The sequence below is a fragment of the Tiliqua scincoides genome, chromosome 8 (genome assembly GCF_035046505.1).
Source record: "Tiliqua scincoides isolate rTilSci1 chromosome 8, rTilSci1.hap2, whole genome shotgun sequence".
Taxonomy (NCBI): domain Eukaryota; kingdom Metazoa; phylum Chordata; class Lepidosauria; order Squamata; family Scincidae; genus Tiliqua; species Tiliqua scincoides.
In genome coordinates, this window is record NC_089828.1 from 1,595,798 (window position 1) to 1,615,253 (window position 19,456).

Sequence of the window (19,456 nt, forward strand, 5' to 3'; positions counted from 1 at the left end):
GACAGGTATTAAATACTGCCTCATTTTGGCAGTTTCATTCATCAGAATCAGTGGAGCCCTGGGAACAGTGAGGCTGCTTATTGGCAGATGTTCCCAAGAAGCCCAGAGTCTCTTTTCTTCCTAGCCTCTTTTCTGTAGTGGCTGTGCTTGAATTTGCATTTTCACTGCAAGAGACAACTTGGTGATTGGTTCACCAGTTTGGAAAAGGCTGTGGCATTCCTCGCATGGTCAGTTTTGGGAAGGTGATAAAGCAGTGATTGGCTGAGATGTTCTGATGTCACAGAAGTTTAAGATAGGCAGGTAAGTCTTTGGCTACCATTGCCACAACTCAAAACACAGTGCTTTGCAATAGAGAGAGTTCCACCCAGGGATGTGCTGGAGCCACTGCACTGAGACTCAAGTCGAGACTCAAGTCTCGGCACCCCTTGACTCAAGTGGCCCACAAGTCATAACGGTGGCCATTGTGAGTCATCCAGAGCCATTTCTTGGGAGTCATTTTGACTCAAGTCTGAGTCGTTTTGAAAAGTTAGTCAAGCCCCAGAAGCAACAATAAATAAATAAATGACCAGCAAACAAGCACAAACACAAAACAGAGCCACAAGCACACACAAAAATGAATCTTGACTCTCTTTTCGAGTCTTTTCATTTTTAGGTAAAATGGCCCTAATCCCAAGTCAGTGCCCAAGTTTTTGACACGTGTGACTCGAGTCCATACAAATGGTGAAAAATGTGTGTTTCCGCAACTTGAGTCCAAGTCTTCCAAGTCTCGGCCCACCCCTGGTTCCTGTTGGGGGCAAAACATCATTCAGGGCTAGTTCACACATGCATGTTCTTATTAAACAACTGTAATATTGTGAGGTAACTAGCATGTGTGAATGTGCAATCACAGATCTAAGCAGCTGGGGTTTTCTTACCACCCACTGACAATTCAAACACAATCTTTGTCTCTGGGATCAGTTCTCACATGCAACTGCAATCCTCAAGCATTGACAAAAGAAATAATAAATGAACATGCATGAGCTGGCATGAGCTGGCACCTAGAGGTGGGCAGCAACACAGTGAGGAATGCCTTACATCTTCTAGAAAACTTGTTTGACTTCCGTTGAAAATCCTTAGTTGTTTCTTCTTGGGAGGAACTCTGAAATTCCTTTTGAATTAACCTATTTTCAAAATTTCTGAGCCAGCCTCATTACTCATATAGTTGTGGGTAGTTTGGACAACACTTTTTTAAAAAATTTCCCCAGTCAGCCTCTTGTTTTATCTTTTGCCTTCCCAGAGTCTGGCCTTCACTATCCCGTTCTCTAATTCAGACATCCATTAATTTTGTTTGTAAAGATTTCCATTGTCAGAGGAGGACTCTGCTGTCTTTCCCCTTGCGCTGCGCCAGCCAAAGATTTCCTTGGTTATAATCTCTTGGTTGAAGCTGATTCTGTTTGATCTTCTCATTGTAATGCAGTCAAGGCAGGCCAGTCCAGTGAACAGCCCTCTTTAGAATTAAACTTTCTCTCTAATGTGATTACAAATGGCTGTTAACCCTCCTAACTGCACAAAGGAATTAATATGCAGGGGTGTGGAGTGCAGAGGAACCCCTCCTTTGCCAGGTGTCATCTCAACAAAGAGTGTCTGTTTCCGCGGGGTTGATCCTCCTCGCCCACCTCTTCCCACATTCACACAGGGGGTGGGAGAGCTGTTGGGTTAAGTGTCTGAGAAGCTGGTTAGAAGTACGTGCCTTTGTTGATATGCTGGAGTTTCTAAGCATCAGTCTGATTGCTGCTGTCTTGCGAGTGATGGGAAGGAAATGTGATTTCCCCCCCCCCCCATTAAATAGCTCTACCCACCTAAGGATATCAAAGTGTGTCGTAAGGAGAAAAAATGGATTTGTGAACACCCATACAGCAGCAACTTCCAATGTTTTCCTTCTCATGGCACACTGACCTCCATGGTCTTCTCTATGATCTTTGCCTCCTTGATGTCACTTCCAGGAGACTCTTCTGGGTTCTGTGACTCTAGGGCAGCTGTCGCTAGCAACAAATTTTATGCCCCTCTTTCTCCGGCCAGCTTTGCTGGAGACAATTTATTACTACAGATAGCTGCCCTAGAAACAGAGCCTCAGAACCTGGAAGAGCTTTTCAGCGGTTTCCAACTGCTGCGCTCCAAATACCAGCAACAGACCTGCGGAACTTTTGCAGCACATCAATGTGCCACAGAGTACTGGTTGAAAAACACTACCTTACAGGCACATGTGTACTGTTACAAATTACCTGGTTTCAACTACTGGGACTTCAGGTTCCAGAGCGAAAGAATGGGGTTAGCTCACGAATTTGAAGTTAAAAATAACACAGTGGCCAGCTTGGCAAATCAACCATCTCCTCTCTTCTCTTCTCCACCTATGTGGTGAAGAGCTTGAAAAAATTGGGGTTGGGAGGCATCATGCACCCTCCCTCAGACTTCTGCTGAAGCACACCTGCCTAACATTTGCGGCACACCAATGTGCTGTGGCACACTGGTTGAAAATCAACTGCTGTAGTACCTTGAAGATAAGTGGCGGTTTTGATCTCTGCTGCCCTGCACACAGAGGCATACTTGCCCTGGGGCAAGACAGGGCAAGAGCCCTGGGTGCCAAATGGAGGTGGGTGCCAGAGCACCAGTCACTTCCCCAGTCTAGAAGTGATCGGAGCTCATGCACCTTCTCAGCAGCCAGTCAAGCGAAATCGTCCCGGCCACTGCTGTGAGCGCAGGTACTCGTTCTCGTCGCTTCCCCAAAGTGATGCCAAATAACATCACTCTGATCCTGCCTGGGGCACCACAGCACCCTGGTATGCCACTGTCTGTACACCATTATTGTAAATGGGCACAGAGCAGCACTGCAGCTAATGCCCAGTAGGGATCGGATGAGTTGCCAGTAGGGTCCTAGGTGTCCCTATAAAGTCACCTATTGTGTTGTGGCTCATCGGCTTCACCAAACTGTCATTCAAGTTTGGATTGCGTTTGTCAGTTCCTCTGATCGGGAGACATCGCTGAGCAGAGAACAGCATGGAGGAATTTTCAATCATTCCAATGAAATGACTACATCATAGGAAACCACATTTCTCATGGATTCCTAGGTTGTTCTGAGGTTCTTCAGGAGGATAAATCCACTCTCTGCCTGCAAAGCCTACATACCACCAACCCACAGTATACTATTGTTCTTGTTGCACAAACAACAGGGGAAGGACTGTCTCCTGTCTGTGGATTTCCTAGAGGTATTTGGCTGACCACTGTTGGAAAGAGAATGGATCTGATGGATCTTAGTTTTGTTGATGGATCCAGCAAAACAACCTACAATTCCCAGACCTGGATACAAAGGCTTGCAACAGCCACACTTGACCTGTTTCTGGAGAGACGCAATCAAAGCCTTGCCGTCTGGAACCAAAACAAAGCCTCCCTCCAATCTGAATCAGAATATTATAATCTCTTCAGCCTAGAAAAGAGACGCCTGAGGGGGGACATGATTGAGACATACAAAATTATGCATGGGAAGGATAAAGTGGATAGAGAGATGCTCTTTACACTCTCACATAACATCAGAACCAGGGGACATCCACTAAAATTGAGTGTTGGGAGAGTTAGGACAGACAAAAGAAAATATTCCTTTACTCAGCATGTGGTTGGTCTGTGGAACTCCTTGCTGCAGGATGTGGTAATAGCGTCTGACCTGTATGCCTTTAAAAGGGGATTGGACAAGTTTCTGGAGGAAAAATCCATTACGGGGTACAAGCCATGATGTGCATGTGCAACCTCCTGATTTTAGAAATGGGCTATGTCAGATGCAAGGGAGGGCACCAGGATGCAGGTCTCTTGTTATCTGGTGTGCTCCTTGGGGCATTTGGTGGGCCGCTGTGAGATACAGGAAGCTGGACTAGATGGGCCTATGGCCTGATCCAGTGGGGCTCTTCTTATGTTCTTATGTTCTTAATCCACAAGAGCCACATGGCAGCATCTGGATGACAGGAGCGATATTGGGCGTGGGATGTCAAAGCCTCTTTCGAGCGTGTGAGTCTCCAAGTGGAATCTTGGAGCCAGGTTCAGAGATGCCAGCTGTGGGCGAGCGCATGTGTGGGCAGGAGGTAATCAAAATGCACTTGAAGTTGAAACACTAACTGCCTTGTCGATGGCTTCTCTTTTTCTTCCCACTGACAGCTTGACAAGCAAGCAGGAAAAATGAAGTTGGTGAAGGGAGAAATGCTATCAGGAGTTCCATGCTAAAAGGGCAGACAGGCCAGATTGTAGGAAAATGAGAAGCTGTCTGGGCTAATGCAATCATTTATCACATAATCTCACCCGGCAGTTTGGGTGAGGATGCTAGCAAGAGCTGGCACAAAACAGGAGGCACCTATGGACCTGGTATACAGGAGAGCCGCCTTTTTGCTTTTGCTTGCTTGCTTGGGCTGAACTGTGCTACTGTAACTAGTTTGGCTCACATACGATGACTGGTGACTGCATGGAGGATGCCAAGGTTCTTGAATGGGGGACTCTCAGCAATGGGTCCTGGCTACCTTACTCTCTGCCCCACTATGGCAAGTTCACCAACGGAGGAGATTGCTGGTCAGCTCTGGGTTGCATTTCAGTGCCGACCCTGTAGATGGCCAGAGAGCAGTACTGAAATCTCAGCTCAGTAAGGACCAAGTTGCACAAATACCTGTCCTGACTCAGAACTCCTTCCCACACATAATGGGAGGAGTCTGATAAGAAAGAGGATATCAGTGATAAACCAAGAGCAGGAGCCCATAAAGATGGCCAGGGAAGATACAGGAAGGGGAGGAGGAAGAGGGGGAAAAGTAAGCAATGAGACTAGCAGTGTCTTCACCAGAGGTGAGATGAGGTGATTGCCTCCTTCTTGTGACTTTGAGGGTGCCTCCACAGGACCTTAGGAGCACAGGAGCACATTTCTTTTGCGACCACATCTGGAGCCAGAATAAGGCTCCCCAGCTCAGCAAGAGCTAACTCATGAGTAATAATAGGCATCACTTTAATTTTCTGCTGTTTTCTTCAGGAAGGGCGGGGTTTGGGGCATTAACCAATTACAGGAGTACTTAAGGCTAAGCTCTCAGGCAGCTCCTGTCCCTTGCTGGCACAACACTCTGAGCTTGCTACTTGGAGTTGCCCAATGCCCAGCCTGACTGCGTAACCAACTCCACAGTGTGCTGACCGTGGTCCTGATCTCCTGGAACTATTCAAGACTCCCACTAAGAGTAGCCAGTGTTCCCCAACCTGGAGCAAGAGAGTACCACCAGAATACTTCACTTAGTGATTCAGGATAGGCATGGCCCCCCCTTTTTTTCTGACTGGGAGTCATGAAATGCAATAGATTGTAGTTATATTTGTTAGCTCTGTGTTCTGGGAGAGCCAGAAACACAGCTAAGGAATTGGTTCAGGGACAGGTGCAGGCTGCTGAGTCAGCTGAATCAACCAGCACCTGTGAGTGCCACACCCTGGGTGTAACCAAGACTACACTGACTGGCTGTCCAAACTACTTAAGGGTTAGTATGCTGAACCTCCAGTGCAGCAGTAGGAGTGTAGTTGGAGACAACTGTGGAACTGCTGCCAGAGACTGTGGAGGCTGGATATATGTATGTATATGTGTTGTTACTGACCGTGGACTGAACTTTGACTGTGTATTGTGGGAAGCTGATTTGGATTTGTTATTACTGGACTGATTGCTCATCGTGCTGACTTGGACTGTTTACTGACTACTCTACTTGTGATATCCCTTGCTCTAAAATACATCTGCTGCCTTTAAAGTACTCTGCTGTGTATGCTGTTTTGTGCACCCTGCTCACACTGGGAAGAAACCAAGGTTCCAACACCACCACTATATCCTCCTCAACCTTGACAATATTGTCTGCTCTCTAAAGTGGTGTATGGCCAAAGATGGAGAGTGTGATGCTGGATGTAATCAAGGGAGGATCCCTAAGAGTCTTTTTATCCCTACTTACATATACCGTTACATATACCATTTACATTGCCTTAAGTATAAATTGAAGGCAAAAGGAGAAGGGAATGGCAGAGGATGAGATGGTTAGATAGTGTCACAGAGGCAATGAACATGAATTTGGACAAGCTCCGGGAGTTAGTGGTAGACAGGGGGGCCTGGTGTGCTGTGGTCCATGGGGTCACCAAGAGTAGGACACAACTCAATGACTGAACAACAATAACATATACCACTGGGAGTCACTAGAAAATATCCTTCCACTCTAGACGGTGATCAGTAACCCTGCATGATTCATCTGTTGACGGGGCTCCGACACTTTGAACTGCAAGTGGGGAACTAAACGCCTGAATTCCTCTCCTTTCAAAAGAAAACCCTGCTCATAGAAAGCTAGCATGTCAAGCTCTTGACAACCATTCTCCCTGCTTGCTGGTTTCCTGTGCGCAGAACGGTGGTTTTCTTATTCTTCTTTACCTTTAAGTTGTCATAACAAGGTGAAATGTGTATCTGCGCTGAAACACATTGGATTGTCATTCCGAGAATGAATCAAACGCATCCGTTTATTAATAAATGTAATAAATGTGTTGCCTTTTTATTCTTTTTCACACACATAAAGTGCTAATTTAATCTTGCCATAAAAGCATATTCCTATACTTCATCAAGCCAATTGTCAATTGTCAGAGAGTTTGATGGTTTCTGCTGCATATAACTCTAGCAGCTACTGTCAAATACAAAATGAACTCTAAAGTATGTTTTCTCCTTGGCTTATCTTCAGGTAGGTGTAGACAGCCTTCAGCCTTGTAGGAGCTACACTGCTTTTAAAAAAAAAAAAAAATCCTGAGATTCACCCGTTGGAGCCAAATACAAAACAATGACTTGGGGTAGACTCGGGGGCAAAATGGGAACTTATGGGGGTTTGGTACTTTTTACCTCCTGTTGGCCATACACCTGGATTGGGGCCAGCCCAACACCTCCTTATGACCTTACCCAATGATGTGCCAGCCTCTGCAATGCTCAGCATTCCCTTCCCCTACACATTTCCTCATCCTCTCTGTCCCCCTTTTCCAATCTAGGGAACAGAAGGAGGAGCCGTTGAGGAGAGATTCTCCCCACTCCTGCCCCACTCCACCCCAATTCCACCCCACCCCCACCTCCCCCCTGTCACTCCAGCTCAGTCCAACCCCCACCCCAATCCACCCTGATCTGCCCCATGCTGCCAACTTACCAGTGTTGACTGAGGTTTTGGGGGCTACTTTCACATGCACACAGCCTTCTGGTCTTGGGCTGGCAACAGCTCTGTAAAGCAGCTGCAGCACCAGTGGCCCACGGGATGCGATGGCGGATGGCCTGATTGGGCTGTACGAGTCACAGTAATGGATCAAAGTAGATGTGGCTCCTTTATCCTCTTGGGGAGCTTTCCACCGTGTCACTCCCCCACCTGCGATCAGAAGGGGCCTGACGCAAGCACTGTCTTATGGAGTGATGAGCTCTTTCCCGTCTCAGCATCCAAATCAAACAAATGGCACTGCCAAAAAGTGCTCCGCGCAGGGAAGACCAAGACTCCGCCATGACCACCTGTTTCCAGGATGCGTGACAGGCGTTTGAGGCAAGACAGTTCCCCAAACACTCCCCACAGCAGCATTCCCACCCTTCAACCCCTCCCTCCACACTCTCCAACCAAGAATACGCTGTTGTTATTGCTGTTATTATTACTGGGAATGTCAGCAAAGGGCTTTAGAGTGATGGTAACGACGCTAATTAATTAGATGTGTGTACCGTTCCCCTTCTCCAGGGTGCTCATTAAAGTACCCAGACAATGCCTGAGAAGAGGAGGAAACAAGGAAGAGGCATGAATGGATGCTAATAAAGCACAACAAAGTGGCAGCGATGAATGGAGGAGCGAGACGAGAGGAGTTCACACAAGGGGTGCCTTTATTATCTGAAACGCCGCTATTAAATAACTCAAGGGGGTGGGCCATCTTGAATTCAGAGCACTCCTTCCTATTCACACAGCGGCTGACGGAACGTGCTAGATTTCAAGCACATTCCCAAAATCTACTCTCAAAATTCTCTTTCATGCATAGCGTTTGAAGCTGGGCTACAAAGTTACCTTCGGCATCTCACAAGCTTTTTGGAAGTTCAGCAGAATTTATTGGGGAGGGGGTGCTTTGATGGATTTTGCACATTTTGGAGGAGAGGGTGCAATTTGGGGGGGGGGATGAAATTCACCACCATTCCACCCAGATCCTGTTGGCTGGCAGCCATCATATTTTCTTCCCAAATGTCCCTAGAACAACGCTATGTCATTATAATTGAAAAAGACATTTAGCCTTGTGTGCATCTTCAAAGTTAAAGAAGTAGGAACAGAGGAAAACAGCTATCAACCTGAGTTATGGAAACAGGTTCCACCTCACAGATTCTACACACAAGATGAGAGTTGACTTGCATGCTTTGAATGACCTGGTGGATAGTGAGAAGGTGAGGAACTCCAGGCCTCTAAACCACAAGCAAGTAATGATACTACTACATGTAGGATAAGGGTGCAGCATAAATGAACTGCCAGAGACAGTGGCATCACTAGGGTTGGTGTCACCCAGTGCAGTGACTCAGGGTGACAACCCCATGGACCTCCTCCCATACCAGCCACAACTCCAGTTCTACTGGGCTCCCCAAGGCAGAACCCAGGTCTACCTGCCCAGTAGATCTGGCCTCACAGAGAGCAAAAGCCAGAGGTTGGGTCAACTAGGAAGCCTGGCAGATTTGGGATTCAGTGACCTTTCCTGCTGCGGGCCAGGTCTTCCACGGTCCAGAGAGACCTGGGCTCTGGAATGGAAGGTTTTTGGTGTCACCCCTTGATGGTGTCACCCGATGCAGACTGCACCCCCTCCTGCACCCTCTTAATCACGCCCCTGGCCAGAGAGCTCAATATAGTAAAATAAGTCACAAATGGTGAGATGGTTGCGGGCATGGCTCAATTTTGACTTCTCAATTCCTTGAATCCAGCCCTGACTCAAGGCAGCTGTTGTGGGGTGGTGAGAGAATCGCTTTGTTCCACCAAAGGGAATTCTATTCACCCACCAGAAACTGTGGCTTTGCAGGATGAAGAATGCCCGTGAGTGTTTATGTACGTTTCCACAAACCCATTTACTGTTTAGGTGTCAGAAATAAATTTTACCACTGGAGTCTGCAGCATCTGATTAGTGAATTATTCAGTTTGGAGATGGCATTCTGTGTGACCTCATTAGTAACCCTGGGTGAGTGGGATGCATTAGACTAACCACGGCTTTGCCACCGAGGAGAAGGATGGGGGCATTAAAATGGATTAAAGTGCTTTACCAAGAAATGCGGCACAACTCATTAAAAAAAAAAAATTAAGCCCGTTGTTAAAGCTGGAAATAAACAGGCCAGCACGAAGCAGAACTGTCAGGCAACAAGAAGGGTAGAGAGATTTGAGTCCAGTATTCTGAAGGAAGTAAGCATCCCTGCCTGAAATGGACACGTGGATGGAGGTGAGCATCAGCAATGCTTTGCCGTGACTGATCAAATGTCCATCTAGCCCAGCATCCTGATCCCAAGGGTGGACAGACAGATGCATCAGAGATGCTCGCAGGCAGGCCACGGATGAGACGGTTGTCCCTTTCATTTTATCTCCAGTATATTTTTACTACAACATTCATATTAATGGCACTTTACAGAATAATACAAGCAAAACAGGCCACAAATTCTACTTGATGAAACTACAACTTAAATGTTGATGATGTATGGTGGTGATTTTCAACCTTTCTCATCGCACACTGACAAGGTGCTAAGCAGACAATCGGGTTTTTTTTAAATATAATTGACAAGGCACACCATGCTGCTGGTGGAGGGCCACACCCCCCAATGGTACTACTAATAAATGACTCTCCCCCAAATTCCCACAGCACACCTGTGGGCCATTTATGGCACACCGGTTGAAAATCACTAATGCAGTGGTTCTCACACATTTAGCACCGGGACTCACTTTTTTAGAATGAGAATCTGTCGGGACCCACCGGAAGTGATGTCATGACCAGAAGCGACATAGTCAAGCAGGAAAATTGTTCACAATCCTAGGCTGCAATCCTACCCATACTTACTCAGGAGTAAGTCCCACTGACTATCATTGTTAAAAGAATATACATAGTAGCTTGTTAAAGGCATAGTTCTGTAATATTTCCCCAAATGCAGTCACGTACCATGGTAGCATCAAGTCTAATATATTAAAAATAAAATTTTGAAATGAATGGGGACCCACCTGAAATTGGCTCGCAACCTACCTAGTGGGTCCCAACCCACAGTTTGAGAAACACTGCGCTGATGTATAGAATGAAAGAAAGCAGAAGGGGAAAGGAATAGAAGAGTCATGGATGAATGTGGACAAATCAAACCTTTGCAGCAGGAATTCCAAGACATATTGCCTCTGCAGCACATGTCAGTTTCATTTAGCTGTCATTTACTGATTTATAGTTTCGTAGCCCACCTTATCATGAAAGTCTCAAGGAGGCTCACCATTCATTCCGATAAATGGACAAAATTAATATGCAAAACCAATTCAAAACCTTAATCAAATGTGCTTTGCCCACGGAACTACAGCCCTTCCTAGGACTGGAAGTTGGAAATCTTTCAATGTCTTTAATACATTTTATATTAACTATTTATTGAACCAATCAAATCACTTGAACTTCAGCATTTTGTTTCTGAAATTCAGGCACTGAATTTTCAAGTTACCATCATGAATTCAGAACATATGTTGAATTTCTGCAACATTTTTGCGTAATTCATTGACTGTGAATCCACCTTAGGACTTGGTGATCTTCACATCGTGCCCAACCCAACAATAAGAGGAGCCTAGCTGGATCAAGCCAAAGGCCCATCTAGTCCAGCTTCCTGTATCTCACAGTGGCCCACCAAATGCTTCAGGGAGCACACAAGACAACAAGACACAATTGGCGACCTGGTGCCCTAAACAACATAAGTGTGTGCATTATCAAAGAATAGGTTTTAACCCTTTTCATGCTTGTGTTGTGTATGTTGCCACACCTGCCGAAAAATGCATGGACGCCAACATTTTCATGAGAGGGCTGCCCACAGGAGATGGACATTGCAGATGTCTTAATATAGACATATAGTTCCCAAATTTTCAGACACAAGTTCAAAATGACAATCACATTCAGCAACTGTCCACAGACACTGCTGTTGCTCTGAATTTTCAGGCACTGTCTGGTTTACCTACATTCACGTGTAATTAGCCATCAAATTTTGGCCATTGGCTTGGAGACATGCAATGAGTGTTCCTTGAAAACAAAACTGCGGAGGGAAAACATGAAAGAGGAGACTTTGGACCTGATTCATGCAGCTTCCTCGTTGAAAAAGTCAAAGCCAGGTTTGCTATGAGCTCCTTTGTCAGTTGCCCTTCCCCCCCTATACTTCTGCAGGAGTTGTAGAGAGCAAGGGGTGGAGGGGGAGATAATTGGCTGAGGCCAATGGATTTCAGCGAGGGGACAGGACTGACATGGCAATATTTGTTGGCTCAGCAGCAGTTTCAGATAAGTGGATGCTAAAAGGCTTTGTGGTTCATTGATGTCCATGTTCTTTTAACCACACACTCTTCATTCCTTTCTTGGGACATTGTAATCCTATTGTTGCTCCCGCTCAGTTTCTTGGGTCCTAAACTCCATTGCTTCTGTTGTGCATTGAACTGCATCTCTGAAATCTCAAAAAGGAAATGTCTTTCCTTTCTATCCAGTCCTGATTAGGTATCTAGACATATCAGCATCGTCTCTATACTCTGTCCATCTATTTATCTATCCATCTTTCTTACTGATACATCTTGGTCTTTAACAGATTACACTGGCCAACACACATTTTGCTTCCTTAAACATTACACCAGTGATTCTCAAACTCTCTGGGAGAGTTTGAGAGCCACTAAGTTCTTGCGTGGGCGGGAGGGGGGAGGCAGCAGGAGCAGGGGAAGGCAGTAGCATGATCCCCAGGATTGCACCGCTCAGGGGGGCTACAGGGGCTTGGGTACACACAGCAATGAAAGTAGATGCGGAGCGATCGCGCCTCGCCTCGGCTAAAGCGGAAGTGGACGTGTACCCAAGCCCCTGCAGCCCCCCTGAGCAGTGCGATCCTGGAGATCGCGCCGCTGCCTCCTCCCTGCCTCCAGGCTGCCCTGCCCCTTAAGGGGGCAGGGGCCAGGGCCCGCAGGCTGGGGCGTCACGACGCCCCAGATTGAAAAGCCCTCGTTACACCAATTCCTGGGTATATTTGGGGTGCTGATTCCAAAAATGGCATTCGTTTTGCCCTATCATGTCTAGTTTTGGAGATATAGTATAGCCTCATTAGTGAATGGTTCAAACAGCTTCCTTATGGTGTAGGCTTCCTCAAGAGGAAGCTGCTTGAACCATTCACTAATGTGGCTATACTATATCTCCAAAACTAGATGTGATAGGGCAAAATAGATGCCATTTTTGGAATCAGCACCCCAAAATTCATATCAGACCACCACAAGGTACTTTTTTGACCCTCAATTTTGTAGATCTGTGTTATTGGCCCAATCTTACGGTGACCTTATGCAGATGCATCTCATGGTCTGTTCATGTAAGGCCTCAGCACCATTGTGTAAGCCACTCTGACATCAGGTTGTTTACTAACAATGGTGCAGTAGCAGGTTTGCCCCACACCAGCAGCAGCAGACTGCGGAACCCACACCAGAGCAGGTAGGTTGGTGGTGAGGGAAGTTCAGGGGTTATGGGTGGTTTGGGGTGGGGACCGAACTGGGCCAGGTCAGGCTAGGGGCAGTTTGGAAACAAGGGCACAATCTTGGCAGAAGCAGTGCATGGTGAGATCCTATCCCCCTTTTCCCAGCCCTACATACCTCCTGACTCTCCTTGGACTTACACCCGCTAAATAGCTGGCGTGGGTCTGATGAGGCCCTCTGGAGGCCAGGCAGCTAACAGGGAGGTAAGTAAAAGACATTTACTTCCTTCTTCCAGGTCATCTGGTCACACACCCTCCATCCATAGCATGCAGCAATGCATACTAAGGTCTGGTAGGGAGTAGAACCGAACTCCATGAAACACAAAACCATAGAGGTGCTTTGCTGAATGAGACTAAGGCCCACCTAGTCTGGTAGGAAAGCAGATTGATGGTTCTTCTATCACCTAAATTTCCTTTGAATTCAGACGCAAAAATGCCTCTCTTATGAGAGTAACCAACACAAAGTTAATCTAAGAATGGCTAATTTCAAACATCTGAAGTCTTGTGCTTCAACTGATAACAGCATTTTGGGGGTAGGAAATATCAGGTTAGTTCAGATCCTGAGGCTGAAGTGAGAAAATTGTCACAAACCAAAGACTCTTAGTCAAAACCAAGCCTCCAAAATGCCCTGATCCTTCCATTCCTTTATCGATGAGCCTTTCATCTGGAAAGAAGTGAAAGGAAGAACCCAGAAGGCTTTGGCAGGCTCAGATCAGCATCCAGCTAGCCCAGTTTTTTGCTTCTAACAGCAGACAGCCAACTGCCTTGGAGTGCTCAAAGCAGGACATCAAGGTGGTGTCGTCGCTGGTACCTTGTACTCCAAGACAGATCACCTCTGTATGCAGAAGCTCCATTTGGCCTCCTGAAGGAACCATAGAACAATCTGGGGAATCAATGAGAAACTCACTTCTCTGTGTTCCAACCGCTGCATCTGGTTTATTGAAAACTCTTGCACGTTGCTCTCAACCCCCCGCCACCTTGACAGCCCCTTTCAGTCATTCTGCCTGATGTGTGTAATAGGAAAGCAAGCCTGTGCCTCCCAGCTGCTTGTGCTCCCCCAACCTCTGCGAATGAAAAGGACCTCTACATGCACACAGCTGTGAATAGAAAGGGATTGCCAGGCAATCAGGGTCTTTACAGTAATGGTAGCCTATGTATGTTGCACTCATGTAGGGGCCCTTCTCATGCATTAAGCTCAGGGATGTAGTTGGCTGGTACAGATCCATTTCCTCTCTCACATGTTTGGTACGTGCAGCCGGGGGAATGACGGAATATGGCTGAATAAACTTCTTCAAAACTGGGAATATTTCCAGAGTCTCTGCACAGAGATGATCACAATTCTGTAACAATATTTTAATCTGCTGAAGAACCAAATTAACCATAGTAGGTCCTATGTGTCCTATTTTCCTGTTTGGTGCCAAAAAGTTCTGGTCAGATGAATACAGGAAGCTGTCTTATCCTGAGTCAGACTGTTGGTCCATTTGAGCTCAGAGTCATCTACCCTGGTTGACAGCAGCTCTCTAGAGGTTTAGACGGCCACCCTCCCCAGAGACAGAAGGGGCTGAGTATGGGATGTCTCTATGCAATGCATGTGACCTGCCACTGAGCTGTGGTCCCTCTCCGGGATGAACTTGGCACTGAATTGTTTGAGGTGAGACAGGAATGTGACTTTTCCTTCAGAGAGGAGAAAAAGTGAAATGATGAGTACTTTAGGTGAGGTACCAAAAATTGAATTAATCTATCCAGAAATGAGTTTCTCCTGAAGACGAAGGAAGGGGACTGGGAGTGACAAGATATTGGACATTAGCCAAGAGCCTTTCAATGGATCTGGGTGAGTCTCAATTTGCTCTCCAGTGAGATCTCCTCAGTCTTTCATTGTTCCTCTCAACCTCTGGCTTCCCCTTCCTGTTCAACCTCTCTTGATGCTTTGGATTGACCTGCTCAGATCTCATGTGTCACCACCCTGATGAACCACCTTCTGTACCAGACCATACAGAATAAATTACTATATCATACGCACAACCAAAATGCTAACTTCGGCTCTCTTTACGAAATGAGTTTGATATCGCTGGTTTAGAGCTTGAGGAACCAAGAGTGCTTGACTCAGAAGGAGGCAGCCTCATAGATTTGGAGCTGAGAGGTGAAAGTCATTTTCCACACGGCACAAGCGATTTTATGGAGTTGACTGCCACAAAACATAGTGGTCAGCTGGTGGCTTCAAAAAAGGCCTGGACAAATCAATGAAGGATGGGTCTGTTTATGATATGACCATGGCTAAAATGGAGGATATCTCTGGAGACAATGTGGGGGCAGTGTATCACCTTCATGCACGGCTTGTGGGCTTCCCAGAGGCATGCTGGGAAACAGAATGGCCAGTCTAAATGCAACTTGGGTCTCCTCCAGAAAGGTTCTTTTTGAATTTTCAGGAGAGAACCAGACAGGTGCAATGCATTTTAATTTTTCCCCCAAAATAGCGCAGGCCAACGCAATGCAGGGCAGTGATGCAGGATCTTAGCTTAGTGCATCTCTCCACATTTCACTCACAGCCCATCCATCAAATGATTACGGGAAACTCATTTAGTTCTATTTAATAATATATACACTGTGCCTCTCAAGTCGTTTGCATTGTTAAATCACATGGACTTATTTAAAGTATCTGCTTTTGTGTTTAGATTGCCTTCCAGTAGTTGTTTCTTGATTACTTGAAAAGTGCTTTCACACACACACACACACACACACACACACAGTTTGCAGCAATAGGTTCAGAGCAGTTCAAATGAAGCATCCAGTGAGTTCAAATGAAGCATTACTAAGGCCTAAGAAGGAATTGATGGGATTAACTGCTACATACATGTAGCGGAGACACTGGCTTAGCTGGTTTTAAACAGGAATTGGACAAGTGCATGGATGAAAGCATCTGTTGATGATAGGAGAGCTAACTGAAGCATCCATGGACCAGAGGCTGGCAAGGCTAACAGGTAGCCATGACCTTTGCTTGCTTTCTGTCAATGGCTATTAGTCATGATGGCTAAAGGGAACCTTTCCAACTGGACCCCAGATGCTGGGGAGAAACAAAGGACTAGGGTTATTCAGTCCAGCTGGTGGGCTTCCTGGAGGCATCTGATGGGTCACTGTGTGAAACAGAAGAGTAGCCTAGATCAACGTTCCTCAAACGGTGGGTCAGGATCCACTAGGTAGGTCATGTTCCAGTTTCAGGTGGGTCGGCCAGGACATCACTTCCAGGTTAATGACATCACTTCCAGTATATCCTGACAGATCATCATTCTTAAAAGAGGGTCCCAGTGCTAAAACGTTTGAGAACCACTGGCCGAAAGGAAGCTTTTGTCTGGTCCAGAAAAGCTATTCTTCCTTTGGTCTCCCCATAACAGCCTTCCATGGAAACTACTGTATCAAAGGAAAGATGACAGGAGTGGGTGATGACAGAGGAACACCCCATCTCCTCTCCTGGTAAAGGATTGGTCAAGAAATCAGGGGGATTGTGCTACATGTGCTACAGGTGGCCTTCCTTGAAGAAACTGTAACTGTGTTCTGAATGCAAGAATTCTGAATGCAAGAATGTTCTGCCAGCACATGCTCTCCCCCTCACCAGTTGTCACCACAGCAGTATACATGCAGTCCCCCTTACCCATGGGAGATCCATTCCAGGGCCCCCCATGGATACAGAAACAGTGGATACAGAGGAACCCTGTCTCTGTGGCTGCTGTGTGCCCCTTGACCCCTCCCGCCCAATAACGTTGTTTAGAGATTGACTGGGGCAAAAGTATTTCTGCTTGTACAGGTCACTATAAGTATTCTATAAGCTTATGGACACTCAAGTAGGCTACCAGCAACCTGACTGCTTGAAAAAACTGGACAGACACAAACAGGAAGCAGTTAACTTCCTGCTTAATGTTGATCTAGTTATTTCAAGCATTCAGGTTGAGAATCTTTATAAGCCTCAATACTTATAACAACCTGTACAAGCAAGAACATTTCCACCCCAGTAAGCCTTTCAACAATGTTGATGGGCACATGGGGGGGGGAGCCTCCTGAATCAGTGGATAACTGAATCCACGGATACGGGATCTGCAGATACAGAGGCCTGTCTCTACATGCATGTCCCTCTTTATGACTGTGAAGTGTTGGAGGGCAGGTCATCATTGCTCACACCCTAGAAAGAAAGCTCCTTAAGCCTAAAAAATACTGCTGGTTTGCCAAAGGGGCAGGTTTAGCAGTGGTATTGCTCTGAATCTCAGTTGCTTGGAGGGGGCAAAGAGCAACAGTGAGTGGTTGTTGTCACCTCCTACCTGCGGGCTTCCTGGAGGTGTCGATGGACCACTGTGGGAAACGGGACACTGGACTAAATGAACCTCTGGTGTGATTCAGCAGGGCTTTTCGTATGTTCCCATGTTTAAAGAGCTACCGTGAAGGCTACAGATTTCTCTCTGCCCCTCCTTACCTCCCCAGCTTTTTCTCACTGAAACTTTTGCAGCTGAGCTGGTGACTCCCACTCGTGTTCTCCCAACAATCACATCCTGAGCGTGTGAGCAAGTGTCTGCCTCCTACATGCCCAGGAAATGCATGGCACATCACAGGCAGGTAAAAAGGACCCTGTGTCCAAACACCTCCTTAGCAGTTCTGTCCCTCTCTTCTGGAAGTCCAGGCACTCCCCTCCTTCTCCTCCTTCCTCTGCACTATAGAAAATGTCTGCTGTTGACAACTTGGATCCGGGAAAAGTTCACATCCTGCACGAATCAGACCCACCCCAGGGAGCCAAGGTGGGCACGGTGACCTGTGGCGTGTCTGGAAGGGAAGGAGAGAAACTTCTAAGAAGTCCTTTGTGGATTGTGTACTTGCCCACTTGTGGCAGCAGGTGGCGCTGCTTTCATTGAAAGCTCACTGCTTTTCTAATAGCATGTATGTCTAATAGTATGCAGATTTAGCAACTAGCTTTGTGAACTTCCTCCCCGGGGCAAAACAGATAGCAAAGGGGAGATCCCACAATTGGATCTCCCATTTTTATTTTACCTTTCTTTCCCCACTTTAAATCAGCCTTGCAGGTTCCGATTGTGTAATGGGAGAGGGGGGTAAAGCGGGTAATTTGTACCTGGGCCCAGGTCAGAAAGGGGCACAAATGCAGGCATGCAGTGGCAATTGCTGCTGCAAACCATATACACCGGGCCCAGGAATGTATCCATAACCCTCCTTTACACAGTGTCAAATCAGGAAGGAAACTGACCTCCTAAAGTAGCTTTTTGGCTTGTGGATCCGAAGGAGCGTATAGGAGCCCAGTGACACAGCCATGGGCTACAGCTACTACAGAAGTTCATCTTGGTACACAGCCCATTCTAGTGTGAGCCTAACTACAATGATGCTAATTTTGCACAATGGATTTTCTATATTTCAAAGATTTCCGCTTTCCCCAAAGGACTTGTTTCACAATCTGGCAGGTATCATGGGTAGCCAAGCAAGCCAGGGCTGGCTGCAGGATCAGAATGCAGCCGAGTTCTCCATTCACCTTCATTGCTCTACTCCCCACCCTACATTTGAAGAGATGCCCCAAATGCTCAGAATAAAACAGTTCCAGCCCAAAGATATTGTAGAGCCTAAAGCAGAAGATTTGGTGGCACCTTCGGCTAGTGGTTGAAATATGGGAGTGGGTGGGAATCCTCCTTACCTTTTATGCTGGTCCCCCTTAACTACTGTCTTTATAATGCCATGGGAGGAAATAATTGAATTAAAACTGGGTGAAGTTCAGGGGTGGGGCTTGTGAACTTCATTAAGGACTTCCCCAACAGTTCATCTCTGTTCATGATCATCATTGCATTGTAAATATTGAACCATTTTTGTCCTGCCAACAGGTGTACACATTTGGTCCCCATGGCGTATAAGCACATTTGGTCCCCATGGCATATAAGCAGTGTTGGGCAGAAATGGCTTCATTTTTTAAAGTCATAAGCTACGTACATACATCTCAATCCAATATCTTTTTTTTTTTTTAAATTAACACTCCATCCACGAGATCACCCCAATCATGTATCCTGTATACATGTATCTGCGCACTGTTCGCATCTTACATGAAAATAATCCTATTTAGACACTATATAAGTGCATACAGGGGGAGAAGAGTGAGATCACAAACCTCTGACCTCTGTGTGCTCAATATCCAAAGAGGCCCTGCACATTCAGATGTACACCCAAACATTTTCTGGGTCCCCAGTCAGATGGAGAGAACTCACCATGCATGCACATGAAGGTGGCAATGTGTGATCCCATTTCCCCGCCCCCCCCCCCAACATTCATATAACATCTGAACAGGACTCACAGGTCCACAGATACCCTGCACACACTTGATCTCATCTGATCTCGGAAGCTAAGCAGGGTCAGGCCTGGTTAGTACTTGGATGGGAGACCGCCTGGGAATACCGGGGGCTGTAGGCTTCTACCATAGTCTTTTGAGACTGAAGGTTGCCAACCAGATACAATCTCAGTTCTTCCCACTCTGCACTACACTAACCCACGATAAAAAGAGGCTATTGCGCAGAGGTAGAGCGCATAACCTGTATGCACATGGTCTCAGTTTTAATCCCTGGCATCTGCATGGAGCAGCGATGGTCAGTGTTTTTCTTCTCATGGCACAATGACCTTTATGGTCTTCTCTATACTGGCATACTTGGGGAGGGCCAAGGGATGCCCCTGTGGGGG

General features: G+C 46.5%; 1 pseudogene; it reads left to right on the forward strand.

Moving 5' to 3' along the window:
• Positions 1-19,078: 19,078 nt before the first annotated feature.
• Positions 19,079-19,192, forward strand: LOC136659533 (5S ribosomal RNA; annotated as a pseudogene).
• The last annotated feature ends 264 nt before the right edge of the window (positions 19,193-19,456 follow it).